Source organism: Phoenix dactylifera, unplaced genomic scaffold (genome assembly GCF_009389715.1).
Source record: "Phoenix dactylifera cultivar Barhee BC4 unplaced genomic scaffold, palm_55x_up_171113_PBpolish2nd_filt_p 000574F, whole genome shotgun sequence".
Classification (NCBI taxonomy): Eukaryota; Viridiplantae; Streptophyta; class Magnoliopsida; order Arecales; family Arecaceae; genus Phoenix; species Phoenix dactylifera.
In genome coordinates this window covers 42,424-61,957 of record NW_024067976.1, presented here as the reverse complement: position 1 = coordinate 61,957, position 19,534 = coordinate 42,424, and positions in this window count along the sequence as shown.

Sequence of the window (19,534 nt, the reverse complement as noted above, 5' to 3'; positions counted from 1 at the left end):
TCCCGCTCTTTGGAAATAAAATTCTATTTATGATACTAAGCAATAATCTCATTTCAGCAGATAAAGAGCTTGCTATTACCTTTTCTGAGAAGTCAAAGCCCTCATTTTCCATAATCAACTGCAGAGCTCTCATCTTGTTTTTTGGTTTTTCCGGAGTGGCGCTTTCGCAGGGTAGATGAAGTAGCTCACTCAAACTTTCCTCGGAAACTCGAACCCTAACTCCTCGAACTTCCGAAACAAGCCCTCCCATTCCAGTTTTAAGGAAGGCATGGAACTCCCGAACTAATCCGGGGTAGATCATCACATCTAGGGAGCAAATATACTCCCAACCTTGCCTTTGGATCCATTCCCTCAACCTAAACCCTTCTTGATCAAAGAACTCGGAATGGATCCTTCTCCCCGTTGTAACCGGTCTCCCCGCAAATCTTGCAAGTATAACTGAGGGGGAAGGAGGAGGAGGTGGCTCCGCACGTGCCTCACGTTGTGGAGACACGGTAGATGGCTCCGTAGGTTGCCTTTCCTCACGTTGGATCTGTGAGACTCTTCCGGATCTCTTGGCTACGGCTCTTTTGGGTCCCATTTCTCCAAGATCTTAAGGTAATCTACTGTTTGGAGGAGTTTGGAGGAGTTTGGAGAGTGGGGATTAGAGTATTCAGAAGAGGACAAGGGCAAACAGTGCCCTAATAGTGCTCTCGGGTCCCCCTTTAACAGTGGGGTCCCGACGTTGGGTCGACTCAACGTTGGGTCGACCCTATTCTGGGTTGGGTCGACCCAAGTGCAGAATTTTTCTTTTCTCTTCCTTTTTGCTTCTAAAAATTTTTTTTGCTTCCAATCCTTATAAATTCTTTCTGGGACAATGATACATGAGTAAGGAATCTATAGATAACAAGTTTGACTCATGTTTCATGGGTTTTTAGAAATTGGAGGAATGTATCATGAGACTACTTGCTTCCTTTTATATTTCTTCAATAAAAAGGATCACATATGCCTAATTCCCTCCTTAGCGTGCAGAATCTATCTTCACTCAATGGTTTTGTAAATATGTCGGCTAATTGTTTTTCAGTGCATATATATTCAATACATATGTTTCCATTTTGCACATGATCCCTAATAAAATGATACCTTATTTCTATGTGTTTGGCTTTAGAATGCTGAACTGGATTTTTAGTAAGATTGATGGCACTAGTATTATCACATTTAATAGGAATATTATCTAGCTTAACTCCATAGTCCTCTAGTTGTTGCTTAAGCCATAGTACTTGAGCACAACAACTACCAGCAGCTATATATTCAGCTTCAGCTGTGGACAATGCCACTGAATTCTGCTTTTTGCTAAACCATGATACTAAATTATTTCCTAAGAATTGACATGTGCCACTTGTGCTCTTCCTATCTAATTTGCATCCGGCAAAATCAGCATCTGAATATGCAAGCAAATCTAGACAGGAGTCTCTTGAGTACCATAATCCTATATTGGTAGTTCCTCTTAAATATCTAAGGATTCTTTTAACAGTACTTAAATGTGACTCCTTAGGATCCGATTGGTATCTAGCACATATTCCTACACTAAATACGATGTCGGGTCTACTAGCAGTAAGGTAGAGCAAGGATCCAATTAGTCCTCTATAAAGCTTAATATCAATACTCTTCCCTTTTTCATCTTTGTCTAGCTTACTAGTAGGATTCATTGGAGTGCCTACTCCCTTATGATTTTCATTCCCAAACTTCTTTAGTATTTCCTTTGCATACTTAGTTTGATGAATGAAAATGCCTTCCTTAGTTTGTTTGATTTGTAATCCTAGAAAGAAGCTTAGTTCTCCCATCAAACTCATTTCGAATTCTCCATGCATTAAATCAGCAAATTCTTTGCAAAGAGTATCATTTGTGGCACCAAAGATTATGTCATCTACATATATTTGAACCACTAATAGATTTTTGTCCTTTCTTTTGAGAAATAGTGTTTTATCTACATTTCCTCTACTAAAGTCATTATTAAGCAGAAATTTGCTTAATCGATCATACCAAGCCCTAGGAGCTTGCTTTAATCCATATAATGCCTTATGTAGTTTAAACACATGATTTGGCAATTCATGATTCTCAAAATCAGGAGGTTGTTCTACATATACTTCCTCCTCAATAAAACCATTTAAGAATGCACTCTTCACATCCATTTGATACAATTTGAAATTCATGAAACATGCAAATGCTAGAAGTAATCTAATAGCCTCTAATCTAGCTACAGGAGCAAATGTTTCATCAAAATCTATTCCTTCTTCTTGATTGTATCCCTTAGCTACAAGTCTAGCCTTATTTCTTATAACTACTCCATTTTCATCTAATTTATTTTTAAATATCCATTTTGTTCCAATTACTGAGTTATGCTTTGGTCTTTCAGTTAATGTCCATACATTACTTCTTTTAAATTGATTTAATTCTTCTTGCATGGCATTTATCCAATTAGTATCTTTTTCAGCTTCTTCATAAGTCTTAGGTTCTAATTGTGAAACAAAAGCAAGATAATCATTTAAATTTCTAAGTGATGATCGAGTTCTTACCTCTTGAGATGGATCACCAATGATTAAGTCTTTAGGGTGTCCATATGCATACCTCCATTCCTTTGGCAAGTTTTGAGATTGTGGTGCCACGCAATCATCTCTCTTATCTTGAATTGGCACGTCATCAATATTCAACTTTTCAAAGTCGATAATTCCTATATCATCATCAACAATATTTTCTTTCCTAGCAGACTCACTATCAGACTCATCAAATATAATATTGACTGACTCTTCCACTACTAGAGTTCTTTTATTGAATACTCTGTATGCCCTGCTAGATGTGGAGTATCCTAAGAAGATACCTTCATCTGACTTGGCATCAAATTTACTTAGATCCTCCTTGCCATTGTTTAAGATGAAACATCTACATCCAAATACTTTAAGATATTTAGCAGTTGGTTTCTTATTCTTCCAAAGTTCATAAGGAGTTTTCTTGATTATTGGTCGTATTAAAACTCGATTTAGAATATGGCAAGCAGTGCTTATAGCTTCAGCCCAAAAGTACTTTGGAAGATTTGACTCACACAACATCGTGCGTGCCATTTCTGCCAATGTCCTATTTTTTCTTTCAACAACCCTATTTTGTTGAGGCGTTCTAGGTGCTGAAAATTGATGTGAAATACTATTTTTAGTGCAAAATTCTTCAAAGTGTTGATTTTCAAATTCAGTACCATGATCACTTCGAATTGCTACTAAGGTGAGTTTCTTTTCATTTATGATATTATTATATAGTTTCAAGAATTCTGAAAATGCTTCATTCTTATGTGCCAAAAATGAAACCCATGTATATCTTGAAAAATCATCAACAATAACTAGTCCATACTTCTTCCCTCCTAGACTCGCAGTTCTAGTGGGTCCAAATAAATCCATGTGTATAAGTTCAAAAGGCCTAGTTGTTGATACTATATTCTTTGATTTGAAAGATGATTTAGTTTGTTTTTTCAATGAACATGGTCCACAGATTTTGTCCTTTTCAAAAATCAATTTTGGCACATCCTTTATTAATTCCTTCTTGACTAGTTTTGAGATTAATTCCATACTAGCATGTCCTAGTCTACGATGCCAAAGCCAACTTGTTTCATTTTTCTTTTCTTCATTAGTAATTAAGCATAATCCATTTTTCTTGCCTAAATCATGAAGATCTACCAAGTATATATTTCTTTGCCTTTGTCCTACAAGTACAATGCTATTATCTTTAGGATTTGTGATTATGCATACAGATGCTTCAAATGTGACTTTAAATCCTTTATCACAAAATTGACTTATGCTAAGCAGATTATGTTTCAATCCCTTAACTAATAAGACATTTTCTATAAAAATAGATGGAGTAATGAAAATTTTACCCTTTCCAATGATATGCCCTTTACCATTGTCTTCATAGGTTACTACTCCACCCTTCTTTGATTCCAAGGTGACAAATTGATCTACGTCACCGGTCATGTGTCTTGAACAGCCGCTATCTAGATACCATCGTTTTTCCACTTTATCAGCTGCAAGACACCCTTGCAATCAAGATCAAGAAAGAGCTTTAGGTACCCAAACTATGTTGGGTCCTTTAGGGTTAGTACTTGATGTTCCTTTTGGAACCCAAACTTTCTTGAATTTAATCTTTTGATTATTACTTAATTTGTTTTGACTGGACTTTCTATAGTTACATTCATATGCTCTATGTCCTAATTTATTGCAGCAATGACAAGTAATATTTTCACTTTTAGCTTTTACAAAAATGTTCTTTAAGAATTTTTGTTTTCTATTTGTTTTATATCCTAATCCAGCCTTATCATATACAGCTTTTTGACTATCAAGAATCATATTTAATTTGGTAGAACTAAGTGTAAATTTATCTACCAAGGATTTATATTTTTCAGCATCTTCTTTTAGCTTGATATTTTCAGCAATTAGATTCTTGGTTTCATTTGTAAGTTTCCTACTTAATGTTTCACAGTTATGAGACAATTTTAACTTATCTTTGATAAGAGATTGATTTTCTTCTTTTAAAACTTTATTTTTATTAATTAGTTTCTTATGTTCTTCTATGAGTTCTAAGAATGCATCATGTAATTCATCAACAGTAAAATCACAGTCAAGTTCAGAATCTACCTCATCGTCATTGGCCATATGACACATTTGGACCGTCTCTTGATGATCTTCCTCCTCCGAACTTGATTCCTCACTTTCACTCCATTCAGCCATGAAGTTCTTCTTTTTCAGTTTTCTTGCCATCCATTTCAAATCCGGGCAATCTATCTTATAATGCCCGGGTTTGTTACACTTATAACAAATGGGAGTTTCTTTTTCCTTTTCTTTGTCCTTATCCTTTTCTTTGCTTGAATTACCTTTGAGGAAGGGTTTCTTTTTATAGAATCTATTCTTACCTCTCATAAATTTTCTGAATTTTCTTCCAAGCATAGCCATCCCTTCTTCATCAAATTCTTCATCATCATCTGAATCTTCCGATTCAGTTTGTTGTTTAGGAGTGGTAGTCTTTAGGGCAATGGGCTTTTTCTCTTGACCTCATCTTCTGAATTTTGCCTCATTGTCAACTCATGGGTCATGAGTGATCCTAGAAGCTCCTCTAATTGCAGTGTGTTGAGGTCCTTAGCTTCTTGAATTGCGGTTACCTTGGCCTCCCAAATTCTTGATAGAGACCTGAGAATTTTTCGCACCAATTCAGAGTTAGTGTAAGACTTTCCTAAACTCTTAAGCCCATTTGTAATGTCAGTAAAACGAGTAAACATATCAGTTATGGACTCAGTAGATTCCATTTTAAACAATTCATACTTGTGTACTAATATGTTTATCTTTGACTCCTTAACTTGATTGGTCCCTTCATGAGTGACCTCAAGTTTGTCCCAAATTTCTTTAGCAGAGATGCAAGTAGATATTCTATTGAATTCACTTACATCTAATGAGCAATAAAGTACATTTATAGCTTTAGCATTTAACTGTGCCAATTGTCTATCACTTTCATTCCAATCCATTTCTGGTTTGGATATGATAGTGCCCTCTATATTAAGTGTGGGTGTGTGAGGTCCTCTAGTAATGATGTACCATAATTCATAATCTGAAGCTTGAATGAATATCCTCATCCTAGCTTTCCAATATGTGTAGTTTGTGCCATTAAATAGAGGTGGTCTATTTGTAGATTGCCCCTCACTCATAGATCCCACTTGGGTTGTCATGATCTTTAACTCTTGATTGTGAGATCAATGAGTACTATTGGAGCACCTTGCTCTGATACCACTTGTTGCCCAAGGTGACAAGCCAAGAGGGGGGGGTGAATTGGTTTCTTTTAATTTTAACTATCTTACTTGTGTTAAATGATGTGTTAGTGAACTTAAACAAATCACAATGCAAACAACAAGAAGTATAGTGGTTCGGTGCTCTCCTTAGCACCTACATCCACTCCCCAAGCGACCCCTTGGGAATTTACTATAATCCCGCGGATTACAGTTGGATTGTTTTCCGGGCTCACAATCCAAAAACCTTTACACTTTGGTTTTCCGGGTTCACCAAAAACCTATGTTGGTTTTACGGGCTCACCAACGAACCTATGTTGGTTTTTCGGGCTCACCAACGAACCTTTACAATTGGTTTTCGGGTTCACCAATCAACCTATTCTGTTGGTTTTTTTGCGGGCTAACCAACCAACCTTTACAAGTAGTTTAACAAATAAAGGAAGAAGATTTAAACTCCTAAATGAGCAAATAAAACAATATAATCTACAAAGAAGAGTTTAGAAAGTATTTATCGCTTGTAGTGACTTCTCTCTTCTTTGTCAAGGATGCTTCACTCTTCAAGGGAGGATGGAGCTCTTGATGACTCTTTGAATCTGCTCAACCCCTTTCTTTGATTCTTGAATGAAGCACTTGGATGAAGAAGATTAGGGCACTTTCTCTTTCTTGTGTACTCTTTGATATTCTTTGGAAAAGATGTTCTATCTGATGAATAGTGCCCCTTTAAATAGTTTCCTACCTCCATTGGACAAGCCCCAATGGTTAGAATTCAAAAACTAGCCGTTACTCACTGTTGGAAGGACAAAAAGTACATCTGCAGAACTAGCCGTTATGCTTCTGCCCGTGTTTGGGTCGGCTCAACCTGTCCTTGGGTCAACCCAACTTTTACTTGGGTCGACTCAAACATTTCTTGGGTCGACCCTCTCAGAATCCACAGAAACTTGAAATTCAGCCTTCCTTCACTTGGGTCGACCCAACTTTTCTTTGGGTCGACTCAAGGTTCAGTTGGGTCGACTCAACTTCTTCTTGGGTTGACCCTAACAGGGTTTCCAGAGAACCTTTTCTGTCTTCTGTTCTGTCTTGCCTTTGGGTCGACCCTCTCAGGGTTTGGGTCGACTCAAGCTTGGGTCGACTCAACTATATCTTGGGTCGACCCTCTCAGTAAATCCAGAGAACCATTTTCTGTCTTCTGTTTGAGGATCTTGATGTTTGGGTCGACTCATGCTTTCCTTGGGTCGACTCAACTCACTGTTCATTTGTGCCACTTTTGCAGAAGTGTGCCAAATGCTTTCTTGATGTGCCGGGGTTGACCCAATCATCCTTTGGGTCGACTCAATCCACACTTTGCTGCATCTCAAGGTTAGATTCATTCAAATAAACAATGAAATGTATCTATATCAATTTATCCAAATATACTGAGAGTAATAGACTTATAAATGAAGTATCGATTTAACTTATAACATACTCTAGATAATTGCTTGTTAATCATCAAAATAACACTATCATCCTCACTCCATTTTGTTCGACTCTAATTAGATGCACCTACATGTGTTGTGGTTGAAATCTAGATTGAGGGTGACCATGCCGGGGGAAGCCGAGAAGATGCCGACCGAAACGGAGAAAGAGGGTCACCTCCTGCGCTCCAGAATACCTGTACAAAGGCTTGGCTGGGGATTCCGGTGAAGGCCCTCCGATGGCTAAGTTAGCCCAGTTTTTGGAGAGATTTTTGAGTGTTTTCTATCACTCACCGAGGGCGTTTTCCTACCCCTTTTTATAGGATGAGAGTCTCGGGCCGATTTGTGATTAGCTGGCCATTAGCTTGAGGCGGCGTGAATCACGGAGATCAATCCTGCAGGCGGAGGATGCGGAAGATATCTTTCCAGATTTGTTCTGAGGATCCGTCACGTCATAAGCGAAAGTCCTCACAAGGATGCCCAGGTGGCTGAGGTATGGTCCATCCTCATCATGGGAAGGGATGGTTTTAGCGAGGTGGCGTGTAGCCAAGGCCTGGACTCGCTTGAGGCACACGGTTTGGACAGACATTGTGCATGGCATGGTATTAGCAGGTGTGACAGGGTATGGCTTTTGGCAGCAAGCATGGATGAGGCAGCAAGGCATGGTCCTTAGTTGGCATGTTCGGCCATATATGCAGGCGTGGGCGGCGTGCAGGTGCGGTTGCGGGAGAGATCGGGTAAGCTTGGAAGCCGCGACATGTGCTTAGCGAGGTCGGCCGGGCCTCTGGTCGAGGTCGGCCGGGCCTCTGGTTGAGGTCCGCTTGGCCTTCGGCGGGGTCCGAGGTTGGTCTAGCCTCTGGTTGAGGTCGGCTTGGCTTTTAGCGGGACCGAAGTCTGGCCTGCTCGGTTCTGAGATCTATTCTGCCGGAATTGGGTGGCTCTACGTTAGAGCCGAACGATTCATTTTGCCTCCCATCAACGTGCAATGCTACTATCGTATATAAAAAGTTATGGAACATTTATTTTCAGTTACAGGTGATGGAAATTTTACGTTAAACCCAATTAACCTGTGTTTCTTCGCTCTCATTTACGCAACTGAGCTCACGCGATAGGTAGGAAGCAATCCAAAGATTATACCAGTAGATGCCAGCGAGCTTAAACACAAATCCGATGCAAGAAAGGGCTTATCTGAGGCAACCGGGAAAGCTGCAACGCTAGAGGTGGATATAAAGGCATCGGTCTAGAAGCTGCCGACAAACAAAAAGAAATAATCGCCGCGGAAAGCGACACGCTACGGGCCCCTAGCGCTCCGTCTCTCCATGATGCAACGCGCTTTTACACGTGCTTCAAAATCACCCTCGTGTCGGTACAGGATCGCTTGCGCTGGCCCCCACCTCCTTCCGATCTGCAACTTGCCCTCTCGCCTTTTCCTTTTTATCAATCCATCTTTAGGTGCCTTTCCCCTTTTCGAGTTTATGTTTCTCCCCCACTCAAACAGCCAAAGTATCTTGGCACTAAAATTGTTGTTATCGAAATAATGGTGGCTGCAAGTTTTAGCTGCCAAGGTTTAGTCTTGTCATGTGCGCGGGGATCAAACCCAATGGCTCTATATCCACTTTAATCGTCATGTTTGTGAGTACATGATTTAGGCGGATTAAGTTTTATTATCTGTATTTATGTATGTATGCGCATATTTTAGATTGCACTCAACGAAAACATGATTGTGAATGAATATATGGTTCATCGAGTCAGGAGCTTGAGCTGCACAAGCAAAGATTGTCTCAGTTCACATTGGCTTTAAAGAGGAACGAGAAAGTAAAACTCAGATCATGCATATAGAAAATGCAAAGCTTTCATTTCCTTTTAATTAGAAATACTGTTAGTATTTAGGATGGTGTTGGGATCGATCCTTGAGTGCCCACCTTGAGATGACGACTGGCGTCCGAAAGCGGCAAAAGAAGTTCTTTCACGCGCCAAGTGAATCGATATAATAAGGAGCTCCCTCTTACACTAAATACGAAGGTTGATGGCTCAAGGTATTGTTGGGATACTAATTTAGGAGACCAGGAATATGTACAGCCGAAAGGTTGCCCGCCCACCCACGAACTCTTACAAGACCAAAATTGAGCAATACTAAACTCTAGAGTGGCACAAGAATCTCTATGCGTCTAAAGTTACGGAGGTCCCAAATCTTGCGTGAATGGCAATGGCCAGGTCTGGAAATAAAAAATCCTATAGTCAATAATGTTTGAACACCATTTTTTTTTTTTATGGTTAGGCAAAGAATTGCAAATGGGACATTAGTAGATAAATATGGAAAGCAAGCGCCAGGATAATCTTCATGAACTTTGGGCCTAGTTTGGTTAGGCCTATCTTGGTCAGAAACTAATTTGGACTCAGTCTGTGATAAGTTGGACTGGTCAATCTTGGCCATATTTGATGACATGAAACTCTTGTAACTACCCATTACCCACAACTTATTAAATACTTTGATTATATAGGATTGCATAAATACTAACATAAAATTGATATTTATTTATATACTTTTATTAAAAACTTTTTTGCATATATATTCCCCTATCATAGTTTTGCCAACACTATTAGTAAAAATTACATTTATATAAATTAAAAATTAATAAGAATGATAAAATTACAATTTTATTTAATGGGTAACTGGTCACATCTGTCACGTGGGAAATTGACCCCAATGACAATGAGTAGGCTGTCCCTCTTTCAGTCACTCTGCTCCACTCAATCTCTCTCTCTGTCTCCAAACCCTTAACCCAAATCCGCAGTCTTGAGGTCCGCTCCCTCATCACCGGCGAGTCACATACGGTCCTATTGTCAGTGGCCGTTAGAAGGGAAGGAGGTAGGCCTGTCGAGGACATTGAAAAGATCTATAATTTTTACCAAAAAAAAAAAATCTAAAATAGATGGCTTGCTCCACCCTTGGTTTCTGTTCCATGGGAATTTGTCTTACTTTTGATAGGCAAAAGCCCAAGGTCATATTGTATACTGGACGTTTAGTCTTATTATTGTGAAGAAAAAGATGACGAGCTGGATGACTATAGGCATTGTTGATTCTTTCAACAATTGAAACTACTTCATTTCTTGCTACTGTCGCATCTTTTTTCCTGCTCCGTGGAGGTTCTAGAATGTGAACAAGGACCACCTTCCTTCTAAGATTGACATACCCCACGACAAATACTCCAGAGCTAGCAATGCAGATCAATGCCTTTGAAGCTATCCATGTTACTGACTCTTGGAAACAGTGGTTTCCCCTTATACTCTTGTTCAATCTCTTGAACCTCGGCACCTATAGAGGAAAAATTCTACATAGATTCAAGCTGGTCTGCATGTACTATAGAGATTTTGAGCTATGTGCTTCTGCTCCCATATATCTATATTAGTGTTGGTGCTCTTTCCATCCTATATGGAAGTGTTATGGTTCTACTAGTGGAGTTCCATCCAAGTATGGTGGAGGATAGTGGTGACAAGCTAGATAGTATAAGTTGGTGAGCGTGGGCATGCCAATTACTTTGTATTAACTAGAAAGTGATCAAAAAGAGGATAGAGAGCAGCATGGATCCAAATGCCTTAACCTTCAAGTACTTTTGCCACTATTATACCGTCATTCGATGGATAAAAGGTGTATAACATGGGCTATAATGGAGCAGTATAGTGTTGGACTAGGGTAGAAATCTACATTATGCTTATACTTAGAAAAAAATGTAGAGTAAAATTAATATAAGATAAAGATGTATTGGACAAATTGTCGAAGGATCTCTTACAAAGTATAATTTAATATTTATACTAAGATGAAGCAACTACTTTAAAACATGATAACTGCCTACTCTGAGGGATGTTCCCACATCAGGCCTCCACTTCTAGTAATCCTGATAACTGATATTGATTGATTGACTTTTTACTACTGCATGACCATCAGGATAGCTATTTAGCATCAACTACTAGACCAATATTCGTACTCTATCAACCTTAGCCTAGCACAAAATTTCTTTGACCTGTCTCTTTACAACATCGGCTATCTCTCCTTGATCGTCTTGCATCATGATCCTATTTCTTGAAGACATCATTGCAACTAATTCAGTCAGCTTTGTATAATACTCGCTCATCCCGATTTCTCTATTTTTTCAGTCATTCCAAATCTTGAGGTCACACTTGGGAGTCTTTCCTGATCCTACTCAAGGGCAGCCACATGTGCACCGATCCTTGGATGTCTAGATGAGGTGTAAACAATGCCTCCCATATCCTATTGGCTATCAATTAGTCGGATAATAGGACGTACCGTACACAACATCTACTGTCATAAGTGCAGCATTTAAAAATTCGAAGCACTCATGCCCTTGGGAATTTTCGTGCTTTCTTCATAACTCCATCGATATATAGCTTCTTATTCCAAGAATGGTCTATGTGGCTTAACAAGATACCTTATCCTTTGGAGTAGAAAACTTCCTAATGGACCTTAATAAATTAGAATCCTTTTGGGACATGATGTTATGCAATGCCAAAACCATTTTAAAGAGCTCAAGGGGCCTGTTCTCCATCGTTGTTTCCGGTGGTTCTTGCTCCCTTTGCCTTCTTCAAGCTTTTTCTTATCTCGATGATAAGATGAGCCAAGATCCTACCTCTCTTCATGCTCTCACTATACAAGATGAGAGATATTAGAGTGCTCTAAGGTTTTGCAATTGGTAAATCCTCATGTACTGATCTTGTTACCTATCTATGCAGCCCAAGAGGGGGGTGGATTGAATTGGATTTTTAAAAAAAACTCTAGCTAATAATGCAGCAAAATAAATGCTTAATAGATGAATGCTGATTTCAGCAAATAAACTCTAAGTAAATATGCAGGAACCTAAAGCAAGAAAATAAGCAAGGTAAACACAAGAGATTTATAGTAGTTTGGTGCCAACCCCATACCTACATCTACTCCTCAAGACTTTCTTCTTGAGAATTTAACTATAATCTATAGCCTAGATAACAACCCAATTTTTTTTGGGTTCACAACCAAACCTTGTTGATTTTCTAAGGTCAATTAACCAAAACATTCAACCAATTAATTTTCAGCTTCACAAACAACCTAGTTGATTTTCCAGACAACCAACTAACACCTACAACCAATTAGTTTTTGAGTTCACAAACAACCTAGTTGATTTTTCAGACAATCAACCAAAATCTTTTTTTCGAGTCTATCCTAGGCTTAACACTATCCAATTTTAGGTTTGGATAAACTTTTCTCCAAGTTTCAATCCTAAACTTATTACAGTAAAGAATAGAAAGAAGTAAATGCTGTAAGAATGAATATAGGTCTAAAGCAATAAGTACACAACAATAAATGAAGCTAGACTCTATTGGTTGATTTTAATGCTCTTGAAGGCACTTCACCAACTCTTTGATGTTGAGGATGTGATCTTTTAGCTCATAATGAGAGCTCTTAAATGATTTGTTTGTTGAAGCTCTCTCTTTTTCTTTCTCTTTTCTTGCTCTGATAGATATTTCTTTATGGTGCTTGAGCTTCTTTTTTTTTTTAGTGTTTTCATGCATTTATACTCTTTGGAGAAGATTGAAACACATTTTTAGCCGTTAGACAGTTAATATAGCTGTTGTGAGATAAAAATAGTTATTTAGACTTGCAAAAAACTAGTCGTTATCATTGCCAGACGTGAATCGGTCAGCTCACCATTTTCTAGGGTTGATTTAAGATTTTTAAGAGTCGACTTATGATTTTCAGGAGTTGGCTCGAGTTTGCTTCTAGTTTTGCTGCGCTCTGTCTATCATCTGTGGCACTTATTGAGTCAACTCTCTTAGTTTCGGGGTCGACTCGTTAGGTGACTGGGGTCGACTCATTTTTTTCAGGGCTCAACTCTTTAACGGACTAACTATTACTATTTTCTGTTATTCCATCATAGTTGTTTTGAGGTCAAGTCCTTTCTGGGGACAACTCCTATTTATGTGACATCGGCTCGTGAATGTTATAGGTCGACTCGCCAATGCGATGATTTTTTTAGCTCTTGGTCTTTTCTCTATAGCCATTTTGGGGTCAACTCTAGTCTGTCTGGAGTCGGCTTATGAAATCTATAGGTCGACTCGCCATGTGATGAATTTCTTAGCTTTTTGTCTATTCTGTGAGACTGTTCTAGGGTCGACTCGCGATATGTTAGAGTTGGCTCGTGAAGGCGCATCAGTCAGCGGTAGCATGCTGGGGTCGATTCGTTGCAAGCTTAAGGTTGACTCTTGAGGCAGCTCAAGATAAATTTTTCTGTCTTGTGTGTGAGCTTCTAAGAAATATTTTTATGGCCTTTTGAAGTTAGCTTTTTGATGTGGAGCTTCATATGGATGATCTTCTTTTGGAAATAGTTGAAGGCTTTTTTCTTTAGTTTCTGAAATTTATCACTTAAACTCAAACAAATGGATTAGTCATCTTTTGACTCAATTGTTTTGTATCATCAAAATCAACCCTTTAGGATCAACAATCTTTTCCTTTTTGATGATGACAAAATCTTTAAGTTCTAAAAGAAAATAATATAAACAGTGATAACATCTCTTAGAACAGAGTATGCTTTTAAAAAATTCAGATAGATGAATAAACTTGAATAACATCTGAATTTAAGTTCACAAAATTCTTAGAGTAAAAAGTAATTTTATATTACTTGATGCTATTTTCTCTAATTGCATGATTGAAACTACTTTAACTCCAAGTTCACCTCTAATCAAACAAAACTTGTCTTCATTAAAGGCTTTAGTAAAAATATCGGCTAAATATTTTTAGAGCAAATAAAATCAATCATTACATCATTATTTTGAACATAGTCTCTTATGAAATGACATTTTATCTCAATGTTTTTAGTTCTTGACTGTTGTACATAATTTTTAGTTAAGTTGATAGCATTTGTGTTGTCGCATCTTATAAAAATTATATCAAGTTTTATACTATACTCCTCAAGTTGTTGTTTAACATGCAAGATTTGAGCACAACAACTTCCGACGGTTATGTATTCAGTTTAAGCTATAGACAAAACTATCAAATTTTATTTCTTGCTAAACAAGGAGATTAAGTTAACTTCAAAGAATTGGCAAGTTCCACTAGTGATTTTTCTATCAATTTTGCAACTAGTAAAATCTACATCTGAATACCCAATTAGGCTGATTGAGGATTATTTAGATTACTGTAATTATAGGCTTTATATTCTATTTAAATATCTTACGATTCTTTTAATAGCTATTAAATATGATTCTTACATGGCAATTATCCAATTATGATCTTATTCAGCTTCTTCTATACTTTTAGGTTCAATCTGAGATACAAAGGCTAAATGATTATATGCATCTCTAAAAGAGGACCTAGTTCTTACCCCATGTGATGGATGATCGATAATAAGTTCCCTTGGGTATGAACATACCTCCATTTTCTAGGTAAGTCATGTCTATTTTGAGATTATTGTTGTGGCTGATCCGCGTCTTCTTGATCATCTCCATTATCCTTTTCTGCATGGTCCATTGCATTTTGTTTAGACATGTCATTCAAGATGAGGTCCTTTATTTCTTTGCCTAATGAATCTGCATGATCATCAAAAGCTTTTTCTTTCTTGATGGAAGATCATTAGTCTCATCAAATACAATATGTATAGACTCTTCTACTACTAGGTTCTCTTTTTGAATACTCTATATGCCTTGCTAGGAGATGAGTATCTAAGAAAAATAGCTTCATCAGATTTGGCATCAAATTTTTTTAATTTATCTTTACCATTATTGAGTACAAAATATTTGCAACCAAAAATATAAAAAAAATACCCAATGTAAGATTTTCTATTTTTCCAAATCTCATAAGGTGTTTTTTTTAATAATGGTCTAACTGAAACTCTATTTAGAATATAACATGTCGTGTTGATTTCCTCAGCCAAAAAATATCTTGGAAGACAGCTTTCACATAGATGCAAAGAAATTATGTTCTCGATGCAGAGAAATTATGTTCTCTTCTGTATTTTCAAAACTTCACAAAAAAAATTCAAATAAAAAAGGTATGCAAGTTCTTAAAATCAAAAGTTTTGTATTTTCATTACAAAAAAGTCATCAATGATCACCCCTACATCTTTTCTCTTAAGAGAAATAAATTATGATTCATCTCTTGTCTGCGTCTAGAGCACCAAGTACCATCTTCTATTTAATCTATGGGCTGCTAGGCATTTTTACTTGCATCATAGAAATCAAGTTTTTGTCCTAGGTACCCAAGCTTTCTTTGGTCCTCGAAGGTTAGCTATTATGGTCCCTTTTGGAATTCATATTTTCTTAATTGCTACTTTACTAATTCAGCTACTTACTCTATAGGTGTAGGTAAAGAATTTGTTGTAGAGTTTTTTCACATTTAAAACATGTTTTCTTACTTGAGTGATTGCTTGATGATTTAATAAATAAATTTTTTAATAATTTCTATTTTTATAAAGGATTATAGTTAAGTCTAGCTTTGTTAAAAATAGCTCGTTGTCTATCTAAAATCATATTTAATTTTTTAGAATTTAAAGTAAATTTATCTATAATTAGTTTTAGCTTATTTACTTCTTTTCTTAGGTTCTGATTTTCTTCTATTAAGGATTGTTTTGCTTTCGAGGTTTCTTCATTTTCATTTATAGGAGTTTGATTTTTGAGTTTTAATTTTTTATTTTTTTGACCAAGCTTCCTAAACTGATCTAGTAATTCCTTAAAAGCTTCTTGGAGCTCATTAAAGGTGAAATCACTAATGTGTTCAAAGTTTACCTCATACTCATGGGCCATAAGGCACAGATTTGTTGTTTCATGGGTCTCCTCCTCTTAAATTTATTTGTCTTTATTGCTTTATGTTGCGACCATGGCTTTCTTCCTTGGCTTTTTGAGAGCTTTTCTAAGCAGTGGGCAGTCCACTCTAAAATGACCAGATTTTTGAACTCATAGCACAACATCGGCTGCTATTTTTTTTTCTTGCTTGGCGCCTCCTTAGCCAGTGTCATTTTTCTCATTGCTTGTCTTCTCCTTCTCATGATCACCTGAATTTTCTTGTAATTAAGATCATCTCCTCATCATCCTCTGTACCATCAGAATCTTCACTTTCTTTCTCTTCTTAAGTTATCGATTTGAGGGCAATGGTTCTCCTCTTCTTTGATTCTTCTTCTTTAGAGTTCTACTTCAATGAGTTATTAGAGAATCCAGCAGCTCTTCTAGAGGAAGGTATTGAGGTCTTTTGTTTTTTGAATGGCAGTTACTTTGGCCTTCCAAACTCTTGGTAGTGACCTGAGAATCTTTCTCACCAAATAACTATTAGTATAAGACTTCTTAGATTTTAAATACCATTAATAATATCAGTAAAATGAGTAAACATTTTAGTAATTAACTCATTTGATTCCATTTTAAATAATCTATATTTATGTACAAGCATAAAAATTTAAATTCTTTGACTTGGTTAGTGCCTTCATCAGTAATTTTCAATCTATCCTAAATCTTTTTAGCAGAATTATAGATTGAAATATATTGAATTCATTAGCATCTAAAGAGCAATAAATAATATTCATAGCCTTAGCCTTAGCATTTAGCTATGCCATTTTTTATCAAACTCATCCCATTCTTCTTCGGGTTAAAGAGACACACCATCAATGACTTTTGTGGGTGTTTAAGGACCATTAACTATGACACTCCATATACATAATCTAGTGGCTGAACAAAGATGCGCATGTGTGCTTTCCAATAAGTGTAATTTATAAAAAGTGGAGATCTGTTTGTGGACTGTCTTTCATTAGGAAAGGTTCCAATTAGGGATACCATAGATATTTAACTCTTTAATTGTTAGGTCAATGAGAGACTTGAGTACCAAGTCTCTGATACCACTTGATGCCCAACTATGTAGCCCAAGAGAGGGATGAATTGGGCTCTTCAAAAAACTTTAAGTAAACTACAGCGGAATAAAACTCAATGAGTATATGTGAGTTGCAACAAGTAATAGACAAAAGTAAATATGCAGAGGATCAACGCAGACAATACATACACCACAAAATATAGCAAAATTTATAGTTGTTCGGTGCAACCCAACACCTATGTCCACCCTTTAAAACACCCTTCTTGAAAATTTCTACCATAATCTTTTTAAAATTACAATCTGATTGTTTTAGCCGGGCTTACAATCAATCAGTTGATTTTTACTAATAATCAATCAAAACCACCACCGATCTCTCATTAGGATCAATGCAATCCAATTTAAAGTTTGGATGGACCTTTTTTCATGTTTCAATTCTTAAAACTTGTCACAGCAGAGTATAGAGAATAATATATAACACAATAAAATACAGCTCCTTAAAGACAAATACAAGAAATAAATGGAGCTTTGAATCAGTGGTTGGTCTTGATTGAACTTGAATGCACTTCACCAACTCTTTCAGTTGTAGAGGATGTGATCTCTTAGCTCTTAATGAATGCACTTGAGTATTTTTTTTTTGAAGCTCTCTTTTTTTTTCTTGGCTATTTTAATTCATTGTATTTTTCATCTCTTATTTTTCTTTCGGTATTCTCATGCATTTATACCACTTAAGAGTGGTCAGAAGACTCTCCTAGAAATTAAGATAGGTCGAAAGAGCCATTTTAAGACAAAAACGATCATTCTGGTTTACAGAAAAACTAGCCATTATTGTTGTCAGATGCGAAGGAGTCTACTCGACGTTTCAAGAGTCGACTCTTAATCTTCAGAAGTCGACTTGTGATCTTCAGGGGTCGACTTGAACTGCTATTATTTTGTTGTACTCTGTCTTTCTCCTACAACTATTATAGAGTCGAATCTTTGGTTTAGGGGTTGACTCGTCCATTAATAAGAGTTGACTCATTATCTTTATAGGTCGACTTTCCAACAGATTGAGTTTATTGCTCTCTCTGTCTTTTGTCTGTCATCATTAGGAGTCGATTCATTTGTTTCTGGGGTCAACTATTTTCTGATTCCTATTAGTTCGTGTTCTTCATGGTTCGACTCGCCACTTTGATGAATTTTAGAGCTTTCCATATATCTTCTGAGACTGTTGTAGGGTCGACTTGTGATCTGGAGTAGTCAACTCATGAAGGCATATTAGTCTGTATCAGTGTGCTAGAGTCGACTCATTGCAATCTAAGGGTTGACTCTTGAGATAACCCAAGACATAATTTTTTGTATTTGCATGCGAGCATTCAAAGGTTGCTTCAACGCCTTTTTGGAGTCGAGTTTCTTTATGTAGAGCTTTGAATAATTAATCTTCATTTGAGAGTTACTGAAGGCTTTCTTCTTAGCTTTATGTAAACATTCAAGCATACTCAAAGCAACTGATTAGTGAACTTTGTACTCAAATATTTTGTATTATCAAAATCAAACCTTTTGGGTCAACAACAATCAGCCGTCTTCCAAAAGGTGCATCTTTTGTAGAGCTTTATGTAGAGGCTTCGAGGCTCTCCAGGTGATCTAGTGGATCTTTGGAGTCGTCGTACATCTCCAGTTGTGGCATCTTGAAGCGAGGAGGGACGAGCTCCTCTATTATTTTTGCTGAGAATGGAGGTTCGTCGGAGAACTCCACATCCCTTCCTAGCTTGGCTTGGTGTTGCCTCAGTCCTCAAGGCGTCAACGCATCTCCTTAAGTTTATGATCAAGGTTGACCTCCCTCCTAGAGGCCTTATCAGGTTGGTGAGAAGAGAAGTGGTTGGATGTTGATTCCTCCTAAGAGGGAGAATGAGAGGATCGAGGTCGGCCTTCTTTCACCAAACTCTGCGACTGAGTATGCCGATTGCATGAAGCCTTGCGAAAGTTTCGATGGCGAGGAGGCTAACTAGGCAATACCTGCCCCACACTTTAGGGTGGAAAGGAATGACCTTGATCTTTGTGCCCGCCCTAGTTACAGGTCTTTCTACTACAGATGAGAGGCGATTGGTTGCTGCATGTGTTGGATTGCAGTAGCCAGTATCTAGACCTACTATATGGGTAACTAGAATTGCTCAGAGGTTACTGCTGGGGGCCGCCCATGGTTTCAGTGGGGGTGAAGGCCTCCATGAGCTTTGCAAAGAGCCATCAAACTCATCTATTGCATTTGGTTGGGCATTCAAAGGTGTTGGTTGTGCCCTTCGAGACTTCATAGCGATAGTAAATAAGACCTCCTATAGTGGGATGGACTCTTTCTCCAGCGTCAATCTGTTGCTACTAGAAACCAACCCGACCTAGGTGCCAAGCGAGTGAAATGTTGGGGCTGGAGGACTCGACGATCGACTGCTCGAATATGCTAGGTTGCAACATGATGCAGGC